Consider the following 27125-nt stretch of genomic DNA (forward strand, 5'->3'; position numbering starts at 1 on the left):
CTCTCTCGCAGCATCTCTCTGTCCTTAACACCCAACACAACTCGATCGAAGTGGGTACTCACCCGCTGTTGTACGGACCTCCCTCTTTACTTATCTTGGTACTGATGGTCCCCATCCATCCCTTCTGACTTCACCGGATGGCACAGTTCAACTTTCTACCAGTCCTATCGTGTACATCATCTCAACTTCGTTCAGGTAATAATATAATTGCTTATTCAAATTTTTCTTTTCAATCGTTTCCCACGAATGTGTTGTTCTTTGATGAGAGTGACTTTTTTTGTATCAAGCATCCGGTTAGTGATCACGTGAAATGTATCTGTTCATCCTTCATCATCGAGTACTGTACAATTATTGTTTATTCGGTTTCACTGTTAAGTATGCGGTCACTTTAATGTTTACTTTATCATATGGTTAGTCGTTTTAGAGCACTGTCTAGATCAGTCTCCCATGATCTGAATACACACTAGGTCGTGTGTTTGTCTTTGATTTAGGTTGATCGATTAGTGCTTTGAAACAGAAAGACCGGCTTTGACGACTCGTGTTTAGTTATCTCTTGAACAATCTGTCACGTCTTAGCGCCATATCTTCGCTATGCTGACCTTTGGTATGACCAAAACTCGTCCAGATATTTTAGCTCGACATCAAGTTTGAGATCAGCATAAAAACTGCTTATTAATATAAACTAGATTATAATAAGTTTAAGAAACCAAAATGTTTTCTCACCTAGTTGATCGGAATCTTTATAACTTAGCATAGATCTTATCTATCGTGACTTACTATTTGAACACCAAATCACTTTAAATTGTTGGCATTAATTTAACAAAAATATCCCCGTCGAATGCACAAAGGATCACCTCCAGCCTTAAAGAATAGTATGGAATTCTTGTTTAGTTTTTTAAACATGTCTTCGATAGAGATTTTACACTTCTCTATTCACATATCCTATAACTTATTCCATATATCTGCTATGCTTCTGTACACTGATACTTTATTTTGCATACATCTCGATCAAAAAGATCACATCGTAAATTACATATACCGATAGAGCACAAAATTTTTTAACAGAATTTATGTCCGTGAATATAATTCTTTCAAAAAGGCAAGGGAAAACACCGTAGTGAATGACATTCACAAGATTTTTCGAGAAAAAATATGGATCTTTTATTTATCACTATTGACTACTTCAACATCAAATGACTAAATTGTACGCTTTTATTTAACAAAAACATACGCGAGTTATACAAAGTGTTATGAGGTTATTTAACACTTGACCAATTATTTCAAATTATTACTTGCAATTTAAATTCAATACAACAAAAGCTTCAACTCAAGTCAAAAAATAGTATGGAGAATTCTTGTGCGGTTTTTTTAAACATGTCTTCGATGCACGCATCGTAAAAAAGATTCATGAACTTCTTTATTGATATCCCTTAACTTATTCCACATATGCTATATATACTTCTGTCATCGATAGTTTATTTCAGATTTAGTTCGTCAATCAAAAGATCATATCTTGAATTACATATGGCCATAGAGGACAAAATTTTGTAACCGAATCGATGTCCATGAGTAGAATTCCTTCAGCAAAGCCTGGGAAAACATCGTAGTGGACGAGATTAATCAGTCACAAGTCGGATGATTTATGTAGATTTTTAACTTGCTTTTACTTACATGCAGAGTGAAAAGGATTACTCTAACAGAAGTAACTAATTACTGTAAAAGAACTCGGAATATACAGGGTATACACTCTTATCATTGCCCAACAACTAATTCCTTAAACGTTAATCTTGAAAGAAACATCCTATTGCAAAAAAATTTTTCAAATGTCATCCATCCTTCTGGGAGCCGTTTAGGTAAGAAAAATATTTCTTAAAAAGTTACAAAATTTAAATTCAACACGGTCCAAGTGATTTTACTAGATAAGCGCTCGCTCAATTATAAGTCATAAGAGATACGTTTGTAAGATATTGCTATAAGTTATACCTAGTCTTCATGAGCTAACGTGTTAACCAAAAAACAAAGAAACATTACGACATTACGACCAAAATTGGCCAAGTTATAACAAATTAAAGTTGCAGCTCCTTTTATTAATGATAATGGGAGGGGGGTCATACACACACAAAATGCCAAGGCAAATAATTTGACTAATTTTATTTATTCATTAGGAGTGCCTAAAATTACTTATGTCATTGAATGAAATCTCAAAAAGTCGAATTAGTTTTGAATTTTATACTGATCATGTTACAATTTAGAATTTGAATTTTTATGCTATGTTGAACTTACGCATTTTCTGTATGCTTGAAGGAATGTGCTTGAAATTCGTAAAGTTCAACGTTGCATATCTCCGTCGATTTCGTTCGTAAAATTATGGATTTCTTTTTTGTTTTGCACGTCAGTGCATAGGAGTTTTTTTACTGAACATGATCAATAGAACCCGATGATTGTATAGAAAATTTAAATTTTGCAACTTTTAAAGAAATATATTTTTGTTTTACTTAAAACGGCTTTTATAGGATGATAAATAACAACATTTAAAACATTTTTGTAATCGAAAGTTTCTTCTAGACTAACAATTGAAGAATTACATCCACCTATAATTATTATATAATAATTATAAGAGTCCAATATGGACACCCTATAATTATTATAATGACTCTAAGCATTTGTTGGATTTCCACCGCTGGGTTCAGTGAAACTCGAAATAAATTAGCTGATAAATTTTAAGTAATTTTCAATTGAAATTTGTTGGAGAAATCCCCCTTGTATTTATTTTCATTTATTTTCATATCGATTTCTATGTGAAATGAAATTACTGAATGGTTCAAAATCTAATATTTATGCCGTACTAATATGCTTGATTAAAGCACAATGAGTTTAATCACTGACTTTCAATTTGGTATTTGGATTTAATATCATATCACATGCAAGAGATAAGAATATATTTAAAATGTTAATAAAATATTTTTCGAAATCATTCCAAAGAGTTAAAAGACATCGTGTTTATATACGAATACTGATAACTAAAATCGATAAAAGCTCTCCTTAAAACCAAGGTCAAAAAATACGCTATCTAAGAAACACAAAAGCATATGTTTTCTTGAGTGAATTCAGTATTGAGACAGCAACAGGTAGTCCACACACGCAGGACCAAACGAAACTATTTATTCTATATAGAAATAATAAGTTTATAAGGGTTTTCACTCACCTCCAAGACTATTTTGATTCTGCCCTACAGGTTCATTTGCAGCTGTTCGCAGTCTATACAGCATATTTATAGAGAAAATCATTAATAAAATATAATATTACAATGCTTAATCCTTGAAACCTTTATTTACTTTGTATCCTGCGGAAAAAAACAATCATAAATACTTATGTAAAAAATAGTTTAAATTTTTTTTTTAAATATAAAATATATTCAATTTCGTATTACGCTGGAGAAAAGTTCGTGTTATAGAAATTTGGTATTAGGTAATATTTTAAGATTTAATCTTCAATTTTTTTTAACGCTCGTTCTGCTCCATGTGATTCAAAAAATTCATAGAAGAAAAGTTATCGATTTATTTTCCTTCGAGAGACATTGAAAAGACCATTGGCGTTTCTTCCTGATTCCTGGTAATGGTAACTGGCACAGTAACTGGATACCACTGCTAGAAACTAAGAGCGCTCCTATCAACGAACAGATAATAAATGACTTGGATCCTCGAGCTAATTATTTATCTTCGCCTGACAAGAGCTCAATAATTATCAGAATATCAAAATTAAGTATGATGTATGAAATGTCCTTTTGACCAGATAGATCTAAACACTTCGGTCTTGCCATGAAGACGATACCGAAGATTTGAAATTGGAAAAGATGTTGTGAAAAATCAGGAGATAACTTTGAAAGCAGGAAAACAAATATATACGTCGTCTGTAAAATGAAAAGAAAAAGAAGCCACCAGAATGGCCCAAAAATTTATAGCAGACAACATAGAAAGAAAAACTAAAAGATTCCACATCGAAAAGCGGCAAAAGTCAAGAATTTAAATATCCAATATCTTCACGGAATTTTTATTCGCATACTACAGGATATATTTTACGAACTGAGATTTTTTTTATTGGAGAGGGGTTTCCTGAAAATGTTTTAATTTTCATATATATATATCCTGTCTCCCAATTATTATTTTTTTAAGAAAGTGCCACTATTGGAATAGCACGGCATTTCTTCGCTTGCAGAATATTTTTCATAATTTATTTTTATATCAATCGTAGAATTTTTACTCCTTTCGGATGCTCTTCGTGAAATACCCCCCCCCCCCTCTCTCTCTCTCTCATTTATGTATAATATCCACTGCGTGATCATGTGTATCCGGTTGCCTCGATGTTTAAATTACCAGTCAAAAATGCAAAATTATAAGAAAAAAAAGCAGTATCAGAATAATAAGTGGGCCTACTTCTTGTTGTAATAGCAGCTGCAACTTAGGAAGGCTATTTGCCAATTTTCGAAATGTTCGGAGAGGAATAGCACAGTATTCTTGTAAAAGAGCTGAGCACAGAGTTTGCTGTTGTCCTGGTTTGCGGCGGACGGTCCAGTTTATCCTACAGTTGTTCAATGGGATTTTAATCAAACCTCTGAGGTGGAAAATTCATCAGACCAAAATTCCTCCAAATTTCAAGAAAGCAACTGCGTACGGCACGGGCAATATTGCTGGTGCCCGATTATATTGAAACAGAAACAAGCTCTCATCGAACTGCTGAAAAAATGTAGGCACAGAAGTTATCCATAATGTGAAAATATGACGCTCTCGTCAAAGTGCCATGCACAGGAACAAAAAGGTCGAGTTCATACTAGGAGAAACTATATATAGTGACTGATCAGAACCTATTTAAGGGTTTCTGGATACTCATAATTAATATACAGGGTGCATAGCTAACAGGGCGTATGGTATTTTACTGGCGAACCGTTGATCCTAGAGGCATACAGTACTTCCAATTAGAAAAAGTACCCAAATAACGTGTAGTACTCAGATATGTCATTCATGCTTTAGGGGGGTTGTATGGTTATTAAATAAAAATGTCAACTTTTTATACGGACACCCTGTGCTCAAGAACCCAATCACAAAGTTGTTGCCTTGTCTCCAAATAAAAACTTGTCTTGATGCCAAAAAAAAAAAAAAAAATTCCACGTTTTGAAGTGCAATATTCTCTGAGATATTCGAATTCGACAAACGGAGGAAAGATGGGAAAAACAGCGTTAAAAATGCGGATCAAACGGTTTACCCGTATTTAACGCTGTGTTTTATTTTTCAAACTTTCTTCCTTTTTTGAATTCAAATATCTCAGCAAATATTGCACTTAGAAACGTGGAATATTTTTTGTTGGCATCAGGAGAGACAGGACAACAACTTTGCGATTGGGCTTTTGAGCACAGGGTGCCCGTATAAAAAATTAACATTTTTATTTTAATAACTATGCAACCCTTTGCAACATGAATAACATATCTGAGTACTACACGTTATTTGGATATTTTTTCTAATTGGAAGTATTCCTTTAGGATCAACGGCACGCCAGTAAAATACCATACGCCCTGTTACCTATGCACCCTGTATATTACTGTATCTGCTTCTGCATCACGCCGGTGAAAAACAATTTCATTCCGAACATTGCTATTGAGAGGCCAACATCCAATTAAAAGATGATATGGTTATGATAACGTAATAAAAGCCTACGATGTACGGTTACTAGAAATGAATTCGATCGATCCAGTAGAAAGCTAACATCCTAATCAGAAGCCTCCAATGTTGTCATTCTCTTGTTATATAATATCTTATGAACAGCAACAATATCCTAATAATGTCAAGAATCCTTATAATGACCGATCAAAAAAATTTCTTCCATCGCCAAACTGCATTAGTCTATCAGCTCTAATATTGAACTGCGTGTGGGCAATAAAACAGAGCGGGAATATGAAAACAGCAGCTTTGTGCGTGATGGTAAGTCAAAAGGAAAATGGCTTTTTTTAAAAATGCTTCAAGAGGATAACTGACTACGGATAACGATAATGTGAACAAAATCGCATCACGTGAAATTGCACTGCTTAGAAAGCTATAAGAATCTCAATTTGAATACATAGTTGCAACTTAGTTTTTTTTGACGTGAATACGTGTTTTAAATCATATGATGATAGTGGGTGCATTTTCCAAAAAAGTGGCTTTACGAAATAATTTAAACGATCATATCGCAGAAAGTATTCAGAATACAATCGAACTTGGTTAATTTGAAGCCCGAGGGAACAGCAAAAAAATTCGAATCATCCAAAATTCGAATTTTCCAATTCGTCAATGTATTGAATGCTATATCACTTACTATGACAGTTTCCTTGTTGTCGTGTTTGTATAAAATGTAAAACAATCACGAAAACTATTTAATTTATAAATTTGCAATTTTAGTTTGTTTTCTTTTGGATGCTCTTAAACATCGCACAAAGCCTTCAAGTTGATTTAAAGAATTAAAGACGCGATTTTCGAGCTTCAACAGCCAATTTTTCCTAACATGTCCGTAGCTTCTGCAAGTATTGGAATAAAGAACTTTGTTGCTTTCTTATATATAGTCTGTTTCGTTCTCTTCATCAGAATATTCAATGTGAATTTATTCTTTACTTATTCAACAACGTTCGCATCTGTAAGGATACCATAATTTTTTTTTCCTTGTTGGACTTGAACAAGCGTTTGAACTTCGTTTGGACATAGTGAAAAATGTTACTAAGCCATACACACAGATATTGATATTCAAAAAGAAACGAACAATAATGATAGAGAGACATGAATTTCCAACACATTTTACCAGACCAGTGACTGGGATTTCAGCACTGTAGCTTTTAAGCATTCCATCCGTGTAAACTGTAGAGATTATCCCTCACATACACAAACTTTCGCATTTCCTGAGTAGGGGCATTTGCATCTGTCTTTTTTAGCAGGTGATAATGAAGAACCGGAAAAACTCCAGCTGCCCATGGAAAGACAAAATTAGTGTGAAGGACTGGTAAAGAAAACATTGCTTCTTATTTATTGCTTAGAGCCACAACAAAAAAGTTTAGATTTTGTTGAATGTAATTTTTTTTTTTAATGTTGGCTGTATGTTATAATATTCCGGGGAAGATATGTTAATAGAATAAAAGAAAGGGTGGACAAAATTTAGCCACAAATTCTGAGAAAATATGCATTTTGCGAAAGATACATCTGAGTCAAACTTCGAATTATCCAAAATATGAGAAAAAAAGATCGAAATAAACGGGTAATTTTAACATTACATTGTATAGGAAACTTAAGGGTTATTCGTAAAATTCGTATTGTCCAAAAATTCAAATTAACCAAGTTCGAATTAGCCAATTTCGTCTGTATATTAGTGTTTTGGATGTCTGTGTGTTGATCTTGGTACGACAAATAGAACGATACCATTCTGGTTTCAAAACCTCATCAGGTCTGGGCATCAGGCTCGTGGCCGCTTTCGTAACGAAATTGTTTTACGCTATATCTCGAAAGATTCGAACGCAAATAGAAGCCAGAGGTGTCGTTTAATAGGGATTTTTGAGACAAATTCATTGATGCCAATCTGGTTTCAATACCTTTTTCGGTCTGGGCACCAGGCTCACGGCCCGCATTCATAATGAAATTGTTTTATGCTATATCTTGAGAAGTTCACAGTGCAAATAGCTGATATTAGTATCGTCTGCTAGCTATTCCACCGACAAATCCGATAATACCAATTTCATTACGTCAGTACCTACCACGCGATTCAAGGCACAAAGAACGTATTCACGTCGAAACTTGCGGCGGTGTTTATGACACAGACTACCCTAATTATTTTTTTCCGGTTCTCATTTTATTACATTTTATTTTCTTATTTCCTGTCTTGTCTCAGAGTTTATTTTCTAATAAGAAGCAACGAGAGAGCGCACAGTCAGGTTCCGCCATTCGCTAGAAAGAGCGTAACGCTTAATCCAATGTCGGGAGCTACAAAAGGTCCCATATCACTTCATGAATATTGACTGAGGACGCTCTGTTTGGCCAAGAAACTCGCTGAAGTCGATGGAAGAGGAAAAATAGTGATGTAATCACCTACCCCATCAGTCAATGATAAGCTTATCTTCCTCTTTTTTGTAGTGGAGAGGGGATTTATTTATTGATCAGCAATCCAAGATAGCATGAATAAAAAAAAACATTCTCGAAAGAAATGAATGATTCAACAAAAGGACAACAAACCAACGGATGCATTGACCGGAAAGCTCTCCCGAAGCCGATTTCTCTCATCGTATACATACTTTATATCACGAAATAACAAAACTAATCGCTGGTAAATTTTTATCGGCTTTATCGGAAAAAAATCAGCCCTTTTTATCGGCATTTTTATCTCTCGTGTTTTCTAGACTCTACCATCTACGGTAGAGTCTAGAACACCCACCGTGATTTTCCAATTTTAATGAATAATTCCGATTACATAGGTGTCAATGCACCATTCCAATTTTGTAGCCGTATCCGAATCTTTCTGTCGGAAACCAGATTCTTCCTATTTTACGTTTCTTTATAGAAAAATTCCTAAAATCCTGGACAGATCTTACAGATTTCTTGAGAATATGTGAGAATCATGTTATAATTCTCAAATTATGGTTCGCAAGATTTAAAGATCCCCAAAGAAAATCCCTCAGTCCTTGCAATCTCAAAATGTGTGTGTGACCTCAAGAAATTTTTCCCAATGTTAAAATTATTAAAATATCTCCAATTATTTCTAAAATCTTCAACAAAAAAATCGCCAATGGCGTGAAATGAAGTGCTACTGCAAATCACACTGGATTAAAATTAATTCTACGAACACGAAAAAAAAAACCCATTTAAACATGACGAACATGTGAAATGAATATTCATAGTCATAATAATCAGCTTGATTTTAGTGAAGAATAAAAATTCAAATAGGCTTCGTTGAAAATACAGGAACAAACGGAACAATTTTTATAAAAAGAAAATTGGGGTAGGCTGTGTGTATGTCATAAAAATTTGTACCTATGTACGCCTTGAATCGCGTGGTAGATATCATCGGCTTTGTCTTTGGAATAGCTAACAAACGATACCAATATCGTCTATTTTCGTTGTGAACTGCTCGAGATATAGCGGAAAACAATTTGTTACGAATCAGGGCAGCGGGCCACGTGCCCAGATGGGAAGAAGAGATATTGAAACCGTAGTGATGAATGCACCTTTGCAATGTGCATCTGACGACACATCATTGCTTTTGACTTGCGTGGGGTACTTTGTGAGACGAGCGTTTAATGTCGTTTTCACAACTTCATCACGCATCTTTTTGTGAATGCTCTCATTATCGTTAGATGATTTAAAAGATGTATTCACGTCAAAAAGTCGGGAGGGCCAAAATTACGGGAATGTCCAGAGAAAAACGGGTCATATGGTAGCCCCGAAAAAAAAAATCCGAATTTTCACTTTTGTTTGTATGACATAATTTCTTCTGCAGTGAAACGTTTCCACACACAACTAACTACAGATTTTTCGAGTCTTGGAATTGGCACCTACGCGATTATAAATAAAGTAAGTATTCCAACTTGAAGAAAATTTAAAAAAAAAAAAAAATGATAAAACTCTTCTGTTACTCATACATAAAGTTTCATAAATTATCATTCAACTCTTCGAACTGTGCATGCCCTAAATATAACGGTTTCAGAAATATATGGCGACTGTTTCTAAAGCTAAGAAATGATATATTTAACTAAATAAATACACAAGGACGGTTAGTGTAGTTTCCGCTTGTTTTTTCGAAGAACAAAAACAATGTCCTTAGATATACATTTATCGGAGGAAACTGAAAATCAGTGTCTTGAAGCAAATTCATCCATCTCCAACTGGCTATTCTCCAATTTTTTTCATTCTTCTTTCAGTAAAAAAGAGCTAAAAAAGAAGGGACTTCAAGCGATATTCGTAAAGGGAAAGAAATTTAAGGACGGCGAAATTCCGCCATTTCACCATGATGCTTCATTTCCTACAAAAACTAATGTATCTGTGTCCATGTTGATCGAATTCAAACCTAGTGCACTATATTAAAGATAATATTATTATTTGCACTTTTTAAAATACATTCAAACTAGGCTATAACGACCTCTGTTGTAACAAAAACTCGGCTATAACGTCAATAACTGTCAGTCCGGGCTGATTCCCATAAAGAATAATGTTAAGGAAACTTATACTTATAAAGTCTTTAATCTTTCAGACATTTCGGGCCAAATTAAACTTTCCACGTACCCCCCGGGCCACCGAATCATACCGTGGTATTCTCGGTTGTTAAGAAAAAAATATTTATTCGACATGTGTTAGTAAAAGGAACTTCGAACTTGAATATCAAACGACTCGTTAGAATTTTATAAATTTTTAAAGTTTGAAAAAATATATAAATTTCAAAAATCTAAAAATTCAACTTTTTTTAAAAAATACTTCCCATTATTTAATTGCTAAATCCGTCGAAACACATGTCGAATAAATATTTCTGCAAAATTTCAGAATTTGTGGTGCAGTAGTTTTTTTTTAATCTTACAAACTTAAAAACTGCAATCTGAGAAAACCACGTTCAAAGTGTTTTTTCTTGTATACATTTACACTATAATTCATTACTTCTTTCGTTTATTTTAAAAGAACAAATTAACCGATTGACACGAAATTTTTAGTATTTTATTTGCAATCGGATGAAATATTTTTTGAAGTCACTTTTGATAATTCAACTTCAGGCGTCGTGACGTGACACCCATAAAATTATCTTTTGAAATATCTAATAATTTTTTATCATCTTTTTGTTTTCATTTGAATTAGGTGTAACTTTTTTAGAAGCCTTGAACTTTGTTATTACCAACTGCAACATCAAAATGGGAAGAAAAAAAATCCTAATATAAAATGTTTGAAGTTATTATTTTGAATGCTAATATCAAAATATATTATTACTTACCAACTATTTCTTTTAATCCATTTCTTAGCTTATAGATTGTAAAATTATTTAAAAATACCACACGCGCATACTTGTAACACTAAAATAACACTTTAACGGGAAATCTCTCACTTAAAACAGTAAAATAAGGAAATAAAATTTAAAAGAAGACACATCAATACTGCACGTTTTGTGTGCTGACGCCTGCTAAAAAAAAAGTGCTTGAGCAGTGACGTCATGCAGTAGCTCCGAAACCCCGCCTACTAAGCCAAGGTGGTAAGCCCGACTTCAGAGGGATGAAATAGCTCTTACTATATAGCCCTGGATGGGACAGACTAGCTGTAGATAACTCGCCAACGATTGATCATTGATCTGCCGTTGACAGCTTCTTCATTACTCTAATCCAAGTTTCTAAATACAGGTTCTGGACCAACGGTCAGAGACTATTCCCAGAGTTTTCACGACTCCTCCTACAGCGCATACCCTATCATTAGTCTGGATCTTTATAAGAGAAATGAATGATTATCTAGGAATTGTTATATACAAAAAAGAATGGATGGAAAAGATGGAAGCAACAATAAAAAAAAAGAAGAAATGCTAATTTCTTTGAGATTTCCCATTTTTTTATATGACCATTGTTCTTTTGACGTTTTGATCGATCACTTTCATTACGTAGTCCATTCTACTTAAACTAGTATTCTCTTCAAACTTCTCCCTCAAAAGAGATTTTAGGATGTAAAAAAAAAATTAAATTTAAAACTGAATTAGCATAGTTTTTTTTTTCTTGGTTGATTGAAAGGGGTGTTTATCAATAATAATCGTGAATAATTAGTGGATAACGAGTTGACTGTGAGAAGCGAAAAGCTGTAATATATTTGGACGTAGGAATTTGGAATGTTGTCTTAAGAAATTTAGCGATGGGGTCTCGGTAACAACTTGTCATGTGACGAATAGCCGTTTTAATAATCACAATACGATGCTATAAGTCAACGGTGTTCAACCTTTAGAAGAGTGCGGGAGACTTCATTTATTTGAAAACGTGTCGCGGACCACTTAATTAAGCGATCTCGAACAGCACCGCGGGTCACTTAAGTGATCGGTGAATATGCTATGGGTCACTCAAGTGATCTCGAAAAGAGCCGCTGTAACCTGTAAATATGCCGCGAGTCACTTAAATGATATGGGAATGTGCTGCGGGATACTCAAGTGATCTGTACCTGTGGCGCGGGTCACTTAAGTGATCTTTAAATGTGCCGCTGGTCACTTAAGTGCTCTTTAGCTGTGCCTCGGTGATCAGTAAATATGCCGCGGGTCCCTTAAGTGCTCTGGAAATGTATCGCTTAATTTATTTTCCCAAAATTAGGTTTGAGTGACACAGTTGGCCCACGGGTTGAGCATGTATGTTTTTGAGTAAAAAATTTCGTACAGTTTAAAAAAATAGACTTATTAATTGATTTCAAATTAAAAAACAAACTCTGTAATTGAAAATTAATAGAAATCTCATAGTTATTGGAAGAGTATACACTCTTTGCAAAAAAAACAAAGCACCCCTTAAAAATAATCCGGTCATCTGGATTCCGGATAATCCGGATATTTCGCATATACAAATTTCTTTATAAAAAATATGCAAATGATTAAATTTTCAAGGCCGATGAATGTTAACTTAGGTCATAGCGTGCGTTTCTACTGCGAAACTAGCATTGTATAAAACAGGTAACAATCGGGGATTGTTTATCTTTTCTCGTTGTCGGCGTTGCAGTTCCCTGAAGACACAGCCAATAATGCCGTTACGACGTTGTCGAAGACCTTATAGCCAGTTGGACGACTTCGAACGTGGTCGCATAGCTGGAATGCGTAAAATTGGCTGGCCATACCAAGCAATAGGCTGCCACATGCATCGTGATGTGGATACGGACACGGCTTTGCAAAGCCGATAGCAGCAATAGTTTCTGCAAGGAACTCATTAGCGTAATGAAGGCTCTGGAATGCCAAGGTGCACGAATGTGAGGCAAGATCGGATGATTGGGCGGCAGGACCGAACTTCCCCAACGACATCGTTATCCGCTATCCAACGTACTACAGCCTCTTCCCTACCACCCGTGGTACCTTCCACCATCTCACGGCACTTGGCTTAGGCGGGATTACGATCACAGCGGCCTTTGAAACGTCTGCGTCTTTTTCCTTTTTAACGGGGGGGGGGGGGACGACGAGAAGGTATGCTACGGCCCTGCCCCACAACATCGGCAGAGTCGTCTAGAGTGGTGTCGTCGCCAACCATCATGGTTGCCAGCAGACTGGCATCACATAGTGTTCAGCGATGAATCCCGCTTCAGTCTTGGAGCAGATGACCATCGAACCCGTGTGTGGAGGGGCGGAGGCCAGTGGTCCCCAATCAGCTTTTGTTTTACAGAGGCATACAGCCATTATCCCTGGTGTAATGGTGTGGAGTTCTATCTCTGACGACAGCAGGTCGTCTCTAGTCATCTTGCGTACAACTGTAACAGTTCAACGACATATTGATAACATCCTGCGGAAGGGTACGTTGCCCTTCATGGCACGTCATCCTGGAGTCATTTTCCAACAAGATAATGCCAGGCTAAATACGGTTCGCATGTCTCTGGACTACCTCTGTGCTGTTGATACTCTTCCTTGGCCAGCGAGGTCACCGGACCTTTCGCCAATAAACATGTATGGGACATGGTAGGTTGCCAGATTCGGGCACACCAAAATGTGCAAATCTGGAGTAAATATTGTTGAATGCCTGGCAGAATGTATTACAAGATGAAATTAGGAATCTTTATCACTCCTTACATCGACGTATACAAGCATGCATCGACGCCGGGGGGGTTCACCAGTTTGAACATTCAATGTGCAGTTGCTAGCCATTGATGGGCCCTACGGCTTTGAATTTTTAATAATTTCATTAGCTGTGTATGACTTTACACATTTAATTGCAATAAAAACCATCACTTTCTTCATGTGCTTCGGTTTTTTCTCTTTTTTTGCGAAAGAGTATATTGGTTGCAAATGTTGAAAAAAAAAGAAGATATTTTAATGAAAATGTTCCCCATAAAGAGAGTAAAAGTTGTTGGATAGACGATAATTTAGATGATTTGAAGTAAAAAAAGCGTGGATATGTTTCCTTGTGCAATCAGATATCTCATCTCAATGGTTTAGGGTATGTATATATACTATTAATTATATATATAAATGTATAACGAATGAGCTAATGATGCTATGTAATACTTTGAATGTTCAGGTGGTGTAAAATGCGATGGAAATAAAGCTTTATTACAGTATTTCTGGGAATGAGACAAGTGTATTGGAGAATGCATCGAAAGGACAAAAACATTAAAAAATATTTGTGAGCTTAACATAAACGCCACAGCGTTCTACTGTACGTTAAAATTTATTTTACACAATAATATCTCTTATTTTATTCCAAAAGACATTTTTCAGAAAGTGTGCTAGAGAGAGTGATACTTTATTAATAATTGGTTTTTTTTTTTAAATCCGTTGGTTGTTATGTAATTGTGTAAATAATAAGTGTAAATTCAAAATACTGTACTTGAAAACTTTTATGTATAAGCAATCTGATGTTATTATGGCATCGGATACGAAACTTATATTCTTCTAATATGATAATTATTATTTTATTATCTGTACTGTGTCGATTTCTTCAAACTTACTCTTTTCAAAATGAAAGCTTAAGTAAGCAGCGCAAGCTCAAAAATTGTTTTAAAAAACGCCTCACGGTGCTTATTTCAAGGAAAACGGTATTATATTATTTTGAGTTTCGCAATAAATTCTTCATTATGTACTGAATTCTTTTATAAGGTTAAAAGAAACATTTTTTTGTAGCTTCGCAGTTGTTTGTTTCGAGTTTTCCTGGCCAAACGTTGGCAAATCTTTCGAACTTTATAAGAAGCTGCACAAATTGTAATGTTGCCTTATGCTTTGCGGGATTTATATACGAGGTGGATACTATACTCAATTACATCACGCAGAAAAAATCGTTTAGATGTTACAAAAAATTGCAACGTAATATAAAAATTTGACATCGTTATCCATCCTATGAATATAGTTAGTTTTTTTTTTTAACAAATCATTGTTAACCCGATTTACTTCATTATGGAAAGAGTAAAAAAAACTTAAATAATGTGTTATGTAGTTTTTTCAATACGTACTTTTATAAATAGTTTGTGGGGTTTTTTTAAATACTTATGTTGGAAAAAAAACGGAAATTACACACTTAAATGCATTTACATGCAAAAAGATTTGCTCCAAAATTGAGGATAAGAAACCTTTTCGTCGTAAGCTTAAAAGCTCGAGAAGAAAAAAAAACACTCATCAGAGAAGTAATAACTGGTCACATTATAAGCCTTATCTTTTTTTTTTTTTTTTTTTTTGGTTTTATGCCTTCACCCTGCAGCCAAATGTTCTAGTCTCTCATGTCCAATTTAAGAACAGCAGTAAATAACATTCTGAGCATTAAAGTTAATGTTACTACTGGTGAGCCACCTCCTGTCAACTTCTAGTTCCTTCTTTCTAAATCCCTACTAATTTAAGGTTTCATTAATTTCGAGGAAGCTTTTGCAAATGATTAGGTCTGTTGCTGTACGAGCTCAAGTATTTTTAATTAAAAGCCCCTTCTCTCGTTGAACATGACCTACGACAAGAACGAAAGACGCTGAGCTGTCGACTCATTAAATCATTCCTCGGGCCATTATCGCCGATGCTTCTCAAGGATGCCAGAGGCGGGCCGTTAATGCCTGATAAGGGCTAGGAAGTACTGACAGTTTGAGTTGTGTGTGAGAACCGCATATCTTCCCTTTCCTTTAGTCTATGAAACAAATAGTACTTTTGAAAAGCTGATCAATGAACACGAAACTCTCTTCATTCGGACAGATTATTTCTGGTAGATAAGCAAACTGAGAGATGCCAAACGTGAATTTGCTCTTTTGATTCTATCGAAATGCTGCCTCTTCAACGAATCTGACACTTTTGATGCCATAAGATTTCCACATATTTTACATATTTCACCAAAATTGGAAACATATTACTTTCTCTCGACGAACACATGCATTCTTGTTGGAAATTCAGAGTTGTTCTAATTAAAGCATTCTTTTCAAGAGCTCTCTGTGATGAGGTAACCAGTGGGTGAAGCAGTACCAAACTTAAGTATAATACGCGTTTCACACATTACGAAAACGATTCTTTTTCGTGCAAAAAAAACTTGGTCACAAAAAAGGGTCAAATACTGTACTGTGAAAAGTGATCAGTGATGAAATGGTTCACAAAAACGGTATGAATAACTTGTAGAAACACAGAATGTAACTTTTATTACCACAATCTTGCAATGTCATACATTACACGTTTTCAATATTTCTTGTAAAATAAGGGTACTCAATCCTTAGGAGAGTGCAGGCCACTTCATCGGTTTGAAAACGTGTCGCGGGCCACTTAAGTGATCTGTAAATGTGCCGCGGATCACTCAGGGCCGGATTAAAACGTTTGAAGGCCCTAAGCACTTGAATGGTTTTGGTGCCCCCCCCCCACACCACCTTTCCTAAAAGTATATATTACTCGATAGCGAATCTATAAATTAAAAAAAAACCCGTTAAATATGAAATTTTATATTTTAGAACTAATCTAAAGCAGAATTATGATTTGAATATTTTTAAACATGAACATTGCAAATCATTGATAATATCTCTTGGATCATGTTTGTTTATTTTTGGGACATCTTTGAACGTTTTTGGAATTTTTCTTTCACATTTCCCAAAAAGACAGACCTTAGATTTTTAGACTTTTTTCAAAATATTTAAAGATATTTTCTTCCATCGACTGCTTGTTAGAATTTCACAAAGTGGCTTCAAACGCAACCACTGAATCTTGGCATGGCCGATATTACTCACATTATTTTTGGTGAACCCTTAATCATTGGGTACCTGTTCTTTCAGATGTATTTTTGAGTTCTATGCAATCTGTTAGCATTTCTTTTACTTCTACGGTGGATCGAACTAAAGCGTCTTCATACCTGTATTCTAGGAGTTCCGGATCGAACCACAAAAGGGTGGCTCTAGGCTGTGTAACCTATGCAGACGCAAAAAATATATTTTTATTGTTTTTATGCAAAATTTCAAACTATGAGCGTTATGGACTGAATGATTCGCAGAGAAAAACCAGTGATTTTTTTTTAAACGTGATCCTCACGCCCTCCCATGACATCCGCAAGACCTGTCCAGGCAATTTGTTGGTGTTAGCAGACATCAAAGAACCGGGATTCAAACTCAGAGTTGCACAAAGGCTAGCTCCCTAACCACCGGACTGCCAATTTTTGAAGCAATTCATCTGTCTGGGAACACAGCAGCGAATTTTCGGGATTATTTTACTTGTATGACATACGCTAGAGAGGCGAAGAAATTGTCTCGCACGGGTAATAATAATTAACTATAAGACAAACTCCTGAAACTATGCAGTCGATCCACTAAAAATGCTCAAATCTTTGAGTCATTAAGTTCACGTCCTTATTCTGTAGAACTTGACCTACTTTTAAATTTGTTATTTTTTGTATTGATTTAGTATTTATCATTATAATTTGTTGGGAATAATAATGATTTGTTTTGTTAATGTGCGAGTCTACACAACCCGAGGACGTCGTGACAAGTAGATCTGTTTACAATTTGCGAGAGTTAGGTTAGTATGGCAGGCATTTTTAGCTGGTAGAGAGAGGGCCCTCTCAGGAAATTCAATTTGTCAAAGGGCCCCATGAAAATTTATCAAAGCCCCCCCCCCCCCCCTGCTGTTAAAATAGCTTAAGCTAAGTTTATAAAAATTGCAAGAAATCTCATTCCAAAAACTCAGCAGTAACGTGATTTCTAGTTTGCAATATTATCAGTTTTTCTGCATTTGTGCCATCCTGTTGATGAAGGTCTTCAACTTCACAATCAATCGGAAATTTTAAGATATTCTGCCACATGCTTGATACTGGAAAAAATTGCAAATTAAAAAAAAACATTTTGGCAACTTTTTGTGATGCTCCTTTTCTCCTGATGCCCTAAGCACGTGCTTATTTTGCTTAATCTGGCCCTGGGATTACTCTAGTGATCTGGAATTCTGCGTCGGGTCACTTAAGTCATGTGCAAATACGCCGTGGGCCGCTTGAATGATATAGAACAGCGTCGCAGGTCAATTAAGTGACCTGTAAACATGGCGCGGGTCACTCAAGTGATTTGTAAATGTGCCGAGGGTCACGTAAGCTATCTGCAAATGTGCATTTTTTTCATTTCTGTAAAATTAAGCTTGAGGTCACGGGCAACATTTTGCCCGCTCTCCACGGGGTGAGCACGCGTGTTCTAAAACAGCTTTAGCTGTAAAGCAAAGACAGCACCATCACGATCGTCGAATAACATTATCCAACCATTTTCTGAGGGCTTCATACGTCATGAACTTTCAACACGCGATGTAAATTGTTGCGTTACACACAATAAATTTGCATACGCAGCGCCATATTTTCACGAGCAGTTTCACCTACAAGTTCTCCCCAGAGAGTTCTGAATAAGGACAATTATAACAACCCTGTGCATGACAAATAGTCTTATCCTGGATAATTTTGTAAAAGTTCAACACATACCACATCTGAAAACTTTTACGCTTCCCTTGTTGAGTTTAATCTTTTACACTACAACATATGCAAATTTATGCTTCTCCATTTTTTTTTTCTTTTTGGAAACACGCAAAAGTAAAATTTCTGGTTTTTATTTCATTATTGGTGCACGAGAAAAGGTGGAAAGAAAAATGCAATAAAGTGTGCTGGAATTTTAGTATATGTAGAAACTATCGCATCTCGCCTAACTTATCAATTATGTGCAATAAGAGGATATAGGGAAAGTCCAGTTTCACGTGTCAAACTAGCAATTTCTAGGGTCCATACGCTTTTGCTTTTCACTACCAATTGCTCTAGAGAAGTCAAGTAATATCGTCCTAAGAACATGCTTGATCAACTCATGACTCGCGGGCCAAATGTCGGAGTTGTGATGTGACCCGCGACCTCGAAAAATAATTTTTAAAAATGAATTAAGCGGCAAATTCACTGATAACTTAAGTGACCCGCGGCACAGTTCCAGCACACTCATAAGCGGTCTGTTGTGCAGTTCCAGATCACTCAAGTTACCTGCAGCACAGTTCCAGATCACTCAAGCGACCCACGGCATAACTATAAATGAACTAAGTGGCCCGCGTCACGGTTTCAGATCATTTCAAACCAATGAAGTGGCCCGCACTCTCGTAGAAGTTGAGCACCCTTGTCTAGAATAACCATCTTTTGTGGGTTATTCCATCTCGTGGGAAAGTTATATTACACGACTTCTAAAGCATAAGGATCCTTTGATGAAATTTTTCAATCCTTTAATTAATTTTAATTATTGTAGTTTGCGAGAACATTTGAACGAATTAAAAATTCCTAAAAAAAAGTGCAGGAGCTGACATACATTTGAATTTTTTTTTGTTATTTTTTAAATTTGAAATTGAAAATGTATTTAAAAAAAAAAAATTGAGACAACTGACTACGTGCGAGGCACTTTTTTTTAAAAACAGTGCGGTTTCTACAAAGCATGTGTGGTTTAAATCATGATATCATATAAGCCAGTGCAATTTCTGATATACAGGGTGTCCATAATTAAAAATGCAAAAATAAGCACATGCAAAAATAGTGCACTAAAAATACCAAAATAAGCACATGCGAAAATAGTGCACTAAAAATACCAAAATGTGCACTTAAAAATGCAAAAATAAGCACATGCAAAAATAATGCACTAAAAATACCAAAATGTGCACTTAAAATGCCAAAATATGCATTAAACGCCCCATAATATGCACTAGAAACCTTGAAAAAGTCAAAAATTTCGAAATATGTACAAAAAATGAGAAAATATGCATTAAAAAAATTACCATGCAAAAAAAAGCAGATGTGTTTTTAAAATGCATCTTTTCTATTTCTTCGTGCATATGTATTCATTTAGAAAAAAATATATACCCTTATAACGGCATATGCAAATAACTTCCACATATTTTTTATTTAGGCATTTTTTAATTCTCAGTTAGTTCTAGCTGCTCGATAACGAAAATACCAGTAACAAAAGAATTTCGACATTATTTCTAAAAAAAAATTTAACACTGACATATCTCTAGAAATAGCCTCACAATAAAATGGTTAATATTCGTAAAATACTTTATAAATATGTATTAATTCACAAAATTTCACCTGCGGGGAAAAAAACCGATGTTATGAAAATATTATGAACAATATTTATTTGAAAAATTATAAAAGAAATTGAGTGAGCTTAAATAAACCTTCAAAAATATGCACTTATACTGAAAAATTCTTTGATTTTATGCATTTATATGCATTAATGCTAAAAAAAAAGGCCAAAATATGCAAATGCATATGCACTCGCATGTAATCCGGGCTTTCTAAAAGGACTTTTAGAAAACTTTTATAGTGCAATATCGGCCTAAGGCTGGGATTACACTATAAAAGTTTCATAAAAGTTCATTGATAAAACTTGAAAAATGCAACCAATAAGGGCATCTGTTGCATTTGCTCGAATGTAACCTATGGGCTTTATTGGTTGGATTTTTTGAGTTTTATAAAAGGGATTTTATTAAACTTTTATAGTGTAATACCGGCCTAAGAGCAAAAGAGAACTGGTTGGGTGTGAGGTTAAGAGAGAAATCTACTTCGTATATAACTACACTCTCTTATCTATCTCTTATCTGCAGTTATGTATTATACCGTTTTTTCCTTCAACTCTTTTACCTTTCTCTAACGTGCGGTTAGGTTAGGACGAGGTTACCATATTTTTCGCTCATTCGTCAAATAGAGATCATCCGAATTTCTCGCCGAAATTGTAAGCGAAGCGGTTAAATCATTCTCCATTCTTTATTTGCACAAATGTTTTCTTCAGAGTTAAATAAATCGTAAATAGAGAAATCTTTTCGTATAGGATTTGAGTTTTGCGACTAGAGATATTTTCTTCCTTTATATTACCTCTTCCCCTATATCAAAAATACAATTTTGGTGTTCAGCTCTCAATTTAATTTTGAATATCGGAATATAACAGAAGACTGAACTGCAAGGCACCCCGATCTCCAGGCACTACGTCGGAAATTACTGTCTAAATTAGTATTTTCAACGTAATGTTATATTCCTAAGACGCCTGGCGTCACATCCATCTGGCCGATCTCGCGGCACTCTAAAGTGCAGCGGTAAATTTTCTGGAAATCCCTGTGTTAGACGTCTATTAGCTATGATTAGCTGAATGTCCCCGTTTTCGTCTCAATGTACTACGGTGCGTCACTTTAAAATTTGAATTTCTGACTTACAAATAATTTGACTTGAGTCGGTCACTACCTATACTTATACAATGAAAAGTTTAAAAACGAACAGACTTAGCAACTGAAACATTTGCACTTTGATACATTGAACTTGAAAGTATAAAGTTTAACTTAAAAAGTGCGTTTTTTTATTGCAATTAATTAGGACTGGTCTGATTAATCGATTAATCGTGTCGGTTGTTAATTTCAGTTAAAAATTTTAGTTGAGTTAATCGACTTGATTAATCCGATTAAAATTTGATTGAATTTTTTAAAATAAAAGTTCATAATTTATTTTTAACTGTTTATTTTTAACTTGGATGTAACATTTTAGATGAGTGGCCATATTTAAAAATATTTGAATCGATACATTGATCAAGTTTCTGGACATGAGGGAAATATACAAGTCGATTCAACGAAAATTAGTGATGATTTCAGTTTTAAAGGGTTTTTTCAATTATTTTCAGTTTTAGAAGACCGAAATTTGTTGTCTCCATTATGAATAGAATTTTTAGTATTCGAGAAACATCAGTCCCACCCCCCTCTTCCAGTACCATTTGAGAGCAGTTCTAAGAAAAAAGGTAATAATATGAAGATCGAAAATAGTTTCGAAATCAATGACTAGCCTAAAATGATTAATTTTCTAGGATAAAATATCCTAGAGAAGAAATTCCAGGATCTCTGTCAAAAATGTTCAGCATCACTTCAAGCGTGGAGCCTAAATTTCTTCATCTATTCTAATATTTTTTACATGTAGTGAATAGGTGAGTAAGAGAAAAATGAATAAAAAATATATTTTGTAGCATCAATTAAATAAAAAAGTTGCCTAATAAGTATATATAGTACTTTACTATACGTAACTATATATAGTATGTATTATAAAGTAATAAATACTATACGCTCCTTACAGGGGCTACTTAGAAGAATTCGATTAATAGGTCGATTAATTAATTAAAATTTTTTGACTAACCAGTTAAAACTTTTAAGCGATTCCCAGTCCAACAATTAATCAATACATACAACACTGAATAATAAGCAATTTGTATAATACATAGGAAGTTTGGATAATATGGAATACCACTTTCATTTTTTTTTATTATTCCAATTTAAAACATGATAGAAACCTGAAGCTTGCATTTCTATAAAGTTTGCATTCTTGTTTTTGCATTGACAATTATTTTGTCTTTAAAAATAAATATTATTTTTTATAGTCTGAGGAAAAAACAGGCATAAATTATTTTCGTCGGGTAATATGGAATAGGGGTCTTAGACAAAGAAAACTAATTCGAATTGATCAAAAACAAGATTTAATGAGTCTGTGACAAGGAAAAATAAAAATTTCATCTTTTGTTTTTGTAGATCAGGGGTTCCCAACCTTTTTCAGTTCGCGTACCAGTCCCAGCTGGCTCGGCTCCTTTCCGCTTACCCCCGACCCCAAATCTTCCAGGCAACCCCCCCCCCCCCAATCTGTTTCACCCATTGCAGATTCCGAAAACTTTTCTAAAAAAGGTATATATTGAATTAAATTAAAATGGTCTATTTTTTTTCATTAATATAGTTTTTATTTTTGAAGTAGGATATTTGGGACTGTATTGAATTACAAAGTTTTGAAAAATTAGGTTCTAAAGAGGATTAATACAAACTCAAAAATTCGGAGCTGCGTTCATATATATATATATATATATATATATACATTTCTTTTTCTTTTTTTTAAATATAATTTTTTACATAGGTATCCGAAGAAAACGCCCGTTCAGCAAGCTCCGTGCTAACGACCGGCAACAAAAAAATTATGGCTTTTTTAGAAAGTTCATTGTATTCGACCGCGGTGAGCCCAAAAACTGACTAGGTTCACTATTCTACCATTGAAGGGAATCTTCAGAGTGGTATCTGATGTAAGCTCTAGCAATTTCTCCTTTTCTGGAATCGCCAATGAAACCGGTTCAAAATACTCTTCTTTGAAAGGATTAGATATCCACCGATCACCCATTTCCGACTCGAAAAAATAATTTTCAAACGAGGATTTTAATCCTTCTCTCTCTCCAAGTGACCGACTGTTAAATTTAGCTTGGCTTGTGACAAGAAATCGTGAGGTGTAGAACACTTCCAAAAAAAGAGCTACCTCGTGCAGAAGTACAAACAGCCGCGTCAGGACTTAATTCCGGGACAACCACCCGACTTCGGTGTGCGAAAACAAAGCGTTGTGAAGGCTGTCCATGTTTTCACACAACAATTTAAACAACCTGTAGTTGGTAGGATTCACCTTGCTAAAGTTGGCAACTTTGACTGCTTCATCAAGAACGTCTCGCAAATTTGGAGGCCAAGGATTCGATGCAGGGCTCTATCTGTGAGTGTAGTAGTGAGTTCATTTCATTTTGGGGCGACTTCTGCCACACGTGCACGAAGGCCTAAGTAGCAACCTTCCGTGGATTTTCCTCCATCTGTGGTGAGTCCAACGCATTTCGACCATTTAAATCCTTTTTCAACGAAATAATGATCAATTGCTTCAAATAAGCCTTTAATGGTCGTACGACCCCTTCAATAGGTGACAAATAAAAATATTTTCCTCGAATTCTCTTTCAAGTACTTAGTAATTAAAAGTAGCACAGGATATTGCGCAAAACGTCGGTACTTTCGTCGACTTGGATAGAAAAAAATTCACAACTTTTGACGGAACTTTGAATGTGCTCTCAACATCGTCTGACATGTCCTGTATTCTTCGAGACACAGTATTATTTGACAGAGTATTAAACTCATTATATAAGCATTTTCCTCTGCAAGCGCATGCATCTGACAGCATCTCTTTGAGAGATGCACGGTGAAATTAAATTTTCACCCAATGATGTGATTTTTTTGTCGTCTCGCAATACGATAACTAATGTAGTAGGAGGTCTCAGTAGCTTTCACAGAATTACTTTTGGAAGATTCAAAATATATTTCCACGTTTACAGGTGCACTGCATTTCATTTTGGTGTTTCAGTCAACTTCCGTAAGATCCAGCTTTTAGCCACTGATCTATAGCGTAAATCACGCGAGTTGTAGGTGCTCGGTAGAAAGGTTGACGTAAGAAATTTTAGGAATAACGCGCACACGCCTCAATACAAACACCCACGACAAAAGTTAAACACACCAAGAATTAATTAATCTTCGTTTTTATGCACAACCCGGCATGCGTCAACAATCAAATCTAAAACGCCGAAGAAAAATGAGCCGAGAGGAAGGAGTGCGCGAATCCGAATCATAAGTTGGGCGGGAAGGCCGATCCTTTCGGCGGACGCAACCCCTCTGTTATAGACGATTTTATTGATAGGGAAAAAGGGTCAATATATTGCTACTGACAATATTAGTAAAAACCTCTACACTACTTTTTAAAATTCTTTTTAATCTTTTGTAATTCTTTTGTTCTTTTTTTAGACGGGTGGTGCCATTACCATTTTCTTTTCGCGTACTCCCGGCTGGAAACCACTGTTGTAGATGATGATGCGGGGTTTTCCATAGCCTGTTCACAAGTCACAAATGCTTCGTATTCTGTCCTAAAACAGTCAGAGTGCACCCACAGAGAACTGGACACACGTTATTTCTAGACCTTTCCTCTTCTATCTTGCTAAATTTCCATCTTGAAGAAATATTCTAGCCCAACTCAAAAAATACTAGAATCGCTAGCTATAAAATAAGCTCAGCGCAATAAAATATAGTACTTGTGATATACATAGTTTCAAATTATTGGGTAAATTTATAATAATTAATAAGCACTTTTGAAAACTTGCCTGAGTAAATTTATGGAAGTAAAAAAACAAATATTTTTCCTATAACAGCCGTGGCGATGACGAAAATATTTAATGAGTATGACAAGGAAAAATAAAAATTTCATCGATTATTTGAGCGACGCTGACTCTATAACACAGCGGTTCTCAACCTTTTCTGACTCGCGGAGCGAGTATAGTATATAGTTTCTATGGCGGAGCCCTAGGCCTCGGTTTATTATTTATTCATAAAATTTACTGATTTATTTTATTTTCCTTGAGCGGCCACGGAGACCCTGGGAAGTGCACACAGAGCCCCAAGGGCACCGCGGAGCACCGGATGAGAACCGCTGCTATAACATCATGAGGCATTTTGAAATTGTTTATCAATGTTCCACTTGGGTGGGGGGTCGTATCTGAAGACGGAGAAAACCCGGTATTCCATATTACCTGAATATTCCATTATATCGACACATCTTATATGGATTGCATATAGATAAAATCACTAGCAATTATACTACCATAACATGAGGGCCGCTCCTCTATAGTCGAAGGAAGAATAGAAATACCTTGGTCTCAGGGAACGACGATATTTATCTTGGTCGCTCAGAGCACAATGATACTTATCTTGGTCGTGCAAAGCACTTTTTTTTCATTGGTCGCTCAGAGCACATAACATCGCGTACCGTAACTTCACACGACTATGGTCTTAGGCCACAACTTATGGTCCAAACTCCCGTGCTCACTAAAACATCGATAATCGAAATGCTAACAGGATCTAATGGACTATTTAATTACTAAAGCAAATTACATAGTGTAATATGGAGATGTGGTTAGGACGCCCTCTCTCCGATCAGGCTTTTCGAATAGACGTCATAATCATCATCAGCATCACTCTGAGGGACAAACACTGGATGATCCCCATAGAGATCAATGTTAAAATTGCCCATTTCAATACAGAAATGCGGAAATATTTAGTGGGGTTTTCCGCCACATCAATAATTTTGAAAATTGAATTGAATTTTTGATTTTCGAAATATTGAGTTCGCTTAGAGATACGAAATACGAAGCTCACAGGAAATTAAATATAAAATAATGAACCGGACCCACTTTTAAGTGGATATCCATGCAAAATTACATTGATTTCAACTTTTCATTTATATCTTCTCAAGTGCGAAAATGAGAATTAATATCTCCGAATTGCCTTATATTATCCAATTGCATCTCAATCCATATAGTTTAGGATTTTTTGGAATTAATTATGGGCCCATATATATTACACTAAAGAAATTCCGCAGCTTTAATCTAGCATTTTTTGAAGAAAAAACATTAGATCGATGACTGAAGTTAAAAAAAAATTTCGAAACATCTAGCTCCCATTAAAAAAGAAAAAAAAACCGATTCATTTTTATGTTTCTTTAATTTAGATTTCTTTCTTTCATGAGTCGCACAGGAAGTCGCCATATTGGTTACCTTGTATGTCCCTCAAGAAAAAAGGAAATATCACGTGATCCAAAAAGCCTCATACTTTCCCGCGAATCAGCTGTTAGTTGGGGGTTATGTTTTTCATGTTATCTTGTCAACTGCAAACTTTCTCGGCTATCAATTACTACAACAAGCTGTTCTGCGCTATTGATGTTCTGTGTTACAGGGCGTAGTTTACTACTTACATATGTTTAATACATGGGCGGAATACGGGGGGGGCGTGGAGGGCAATGCCCCCCCCCCCAGCATCAAAAGTGGAGTGGGCAGATCTAATGTATATGTGTGTATATGAAATGACATCATCATCGTGCCGCCCCCCCCCCCCAGACTTAAAGTCCATCTCCGCTTATGGTTTAATAGACATTTTTACTGTTGCGCTCGTATAAAAAATATTCATAGGAAAAATAATAGAAAATTGTACTTTGCTCTCAACTATGGTCCAACCATTTTTATGGACCACAAGCTGTTACCCGCAGCTTCGCTCGTGTGGATTTGGTAATATAAAAATTACTCGTCAATGATTTCCCCATGTAACATTTGAACCCCTCATGACCCCCTTGGGGG

General features: G+C 35.4%; 2 protein-coding genes across 3 annotated transcripts in view; one reads left to right on the forward strand and one right to left on the reverse strand.

Moving 5' to 3' along the window:
- The window catches only part of LOC149085362 (DNA polymerase lambda-like), a 67715-nt gene that overhangs the window by 37353 nt on the left and 3237 nt on the right, over positions 1 to 27125 (reverse strand). The window contains exon 1 of one of the 2 annotated variants that reach the window (XM_089233345.1): positions 3206 to 3289. The exons of the other annotated variant lie outside the window; for it this stretch is intronic. The gene's annotated coding sequence lies outside the window, so the exon portion shown is untranslated. Of the gene's footprint in view, positions 1 to 3205; positions 3290 to 27125 lie in introns of those variants that run through there. 2 annotated transcript variants of the gene reach the window in all.
- The window catches only part of LOC149085363 (metabotropic glycine receptor-like), a 51376-nt gene continuing 24265 nt past the window's right edge, over positions 15 to 27125 (forward strand). Inside the window, exon 1 of the mRNA XM_089233339.1 lies at positions 15 to 195. The gene's annotated coding sequence lies outside the window, so the exon portion shown is untranslated. The remainder of the gene's footprint in view (positions 196 to 27125) is intronic.

This window comes from Pholcus phalangioides, unplaced genomic scaffold (genome assembly GCF_987345545.1).
Source record: "Pholcus phalangioides strain wild (caught in Gottingen) unplaced genomic scaffold, Ppha-v1.0 ptg000007l_1, whole genome shotgun sequence".
Lineage (NCBI taxonomy): Eukaryota > Metazoa > Arthropoda > Arachnida > Araneae > Pholcidae > Pholcus > Pholcus phalangioides.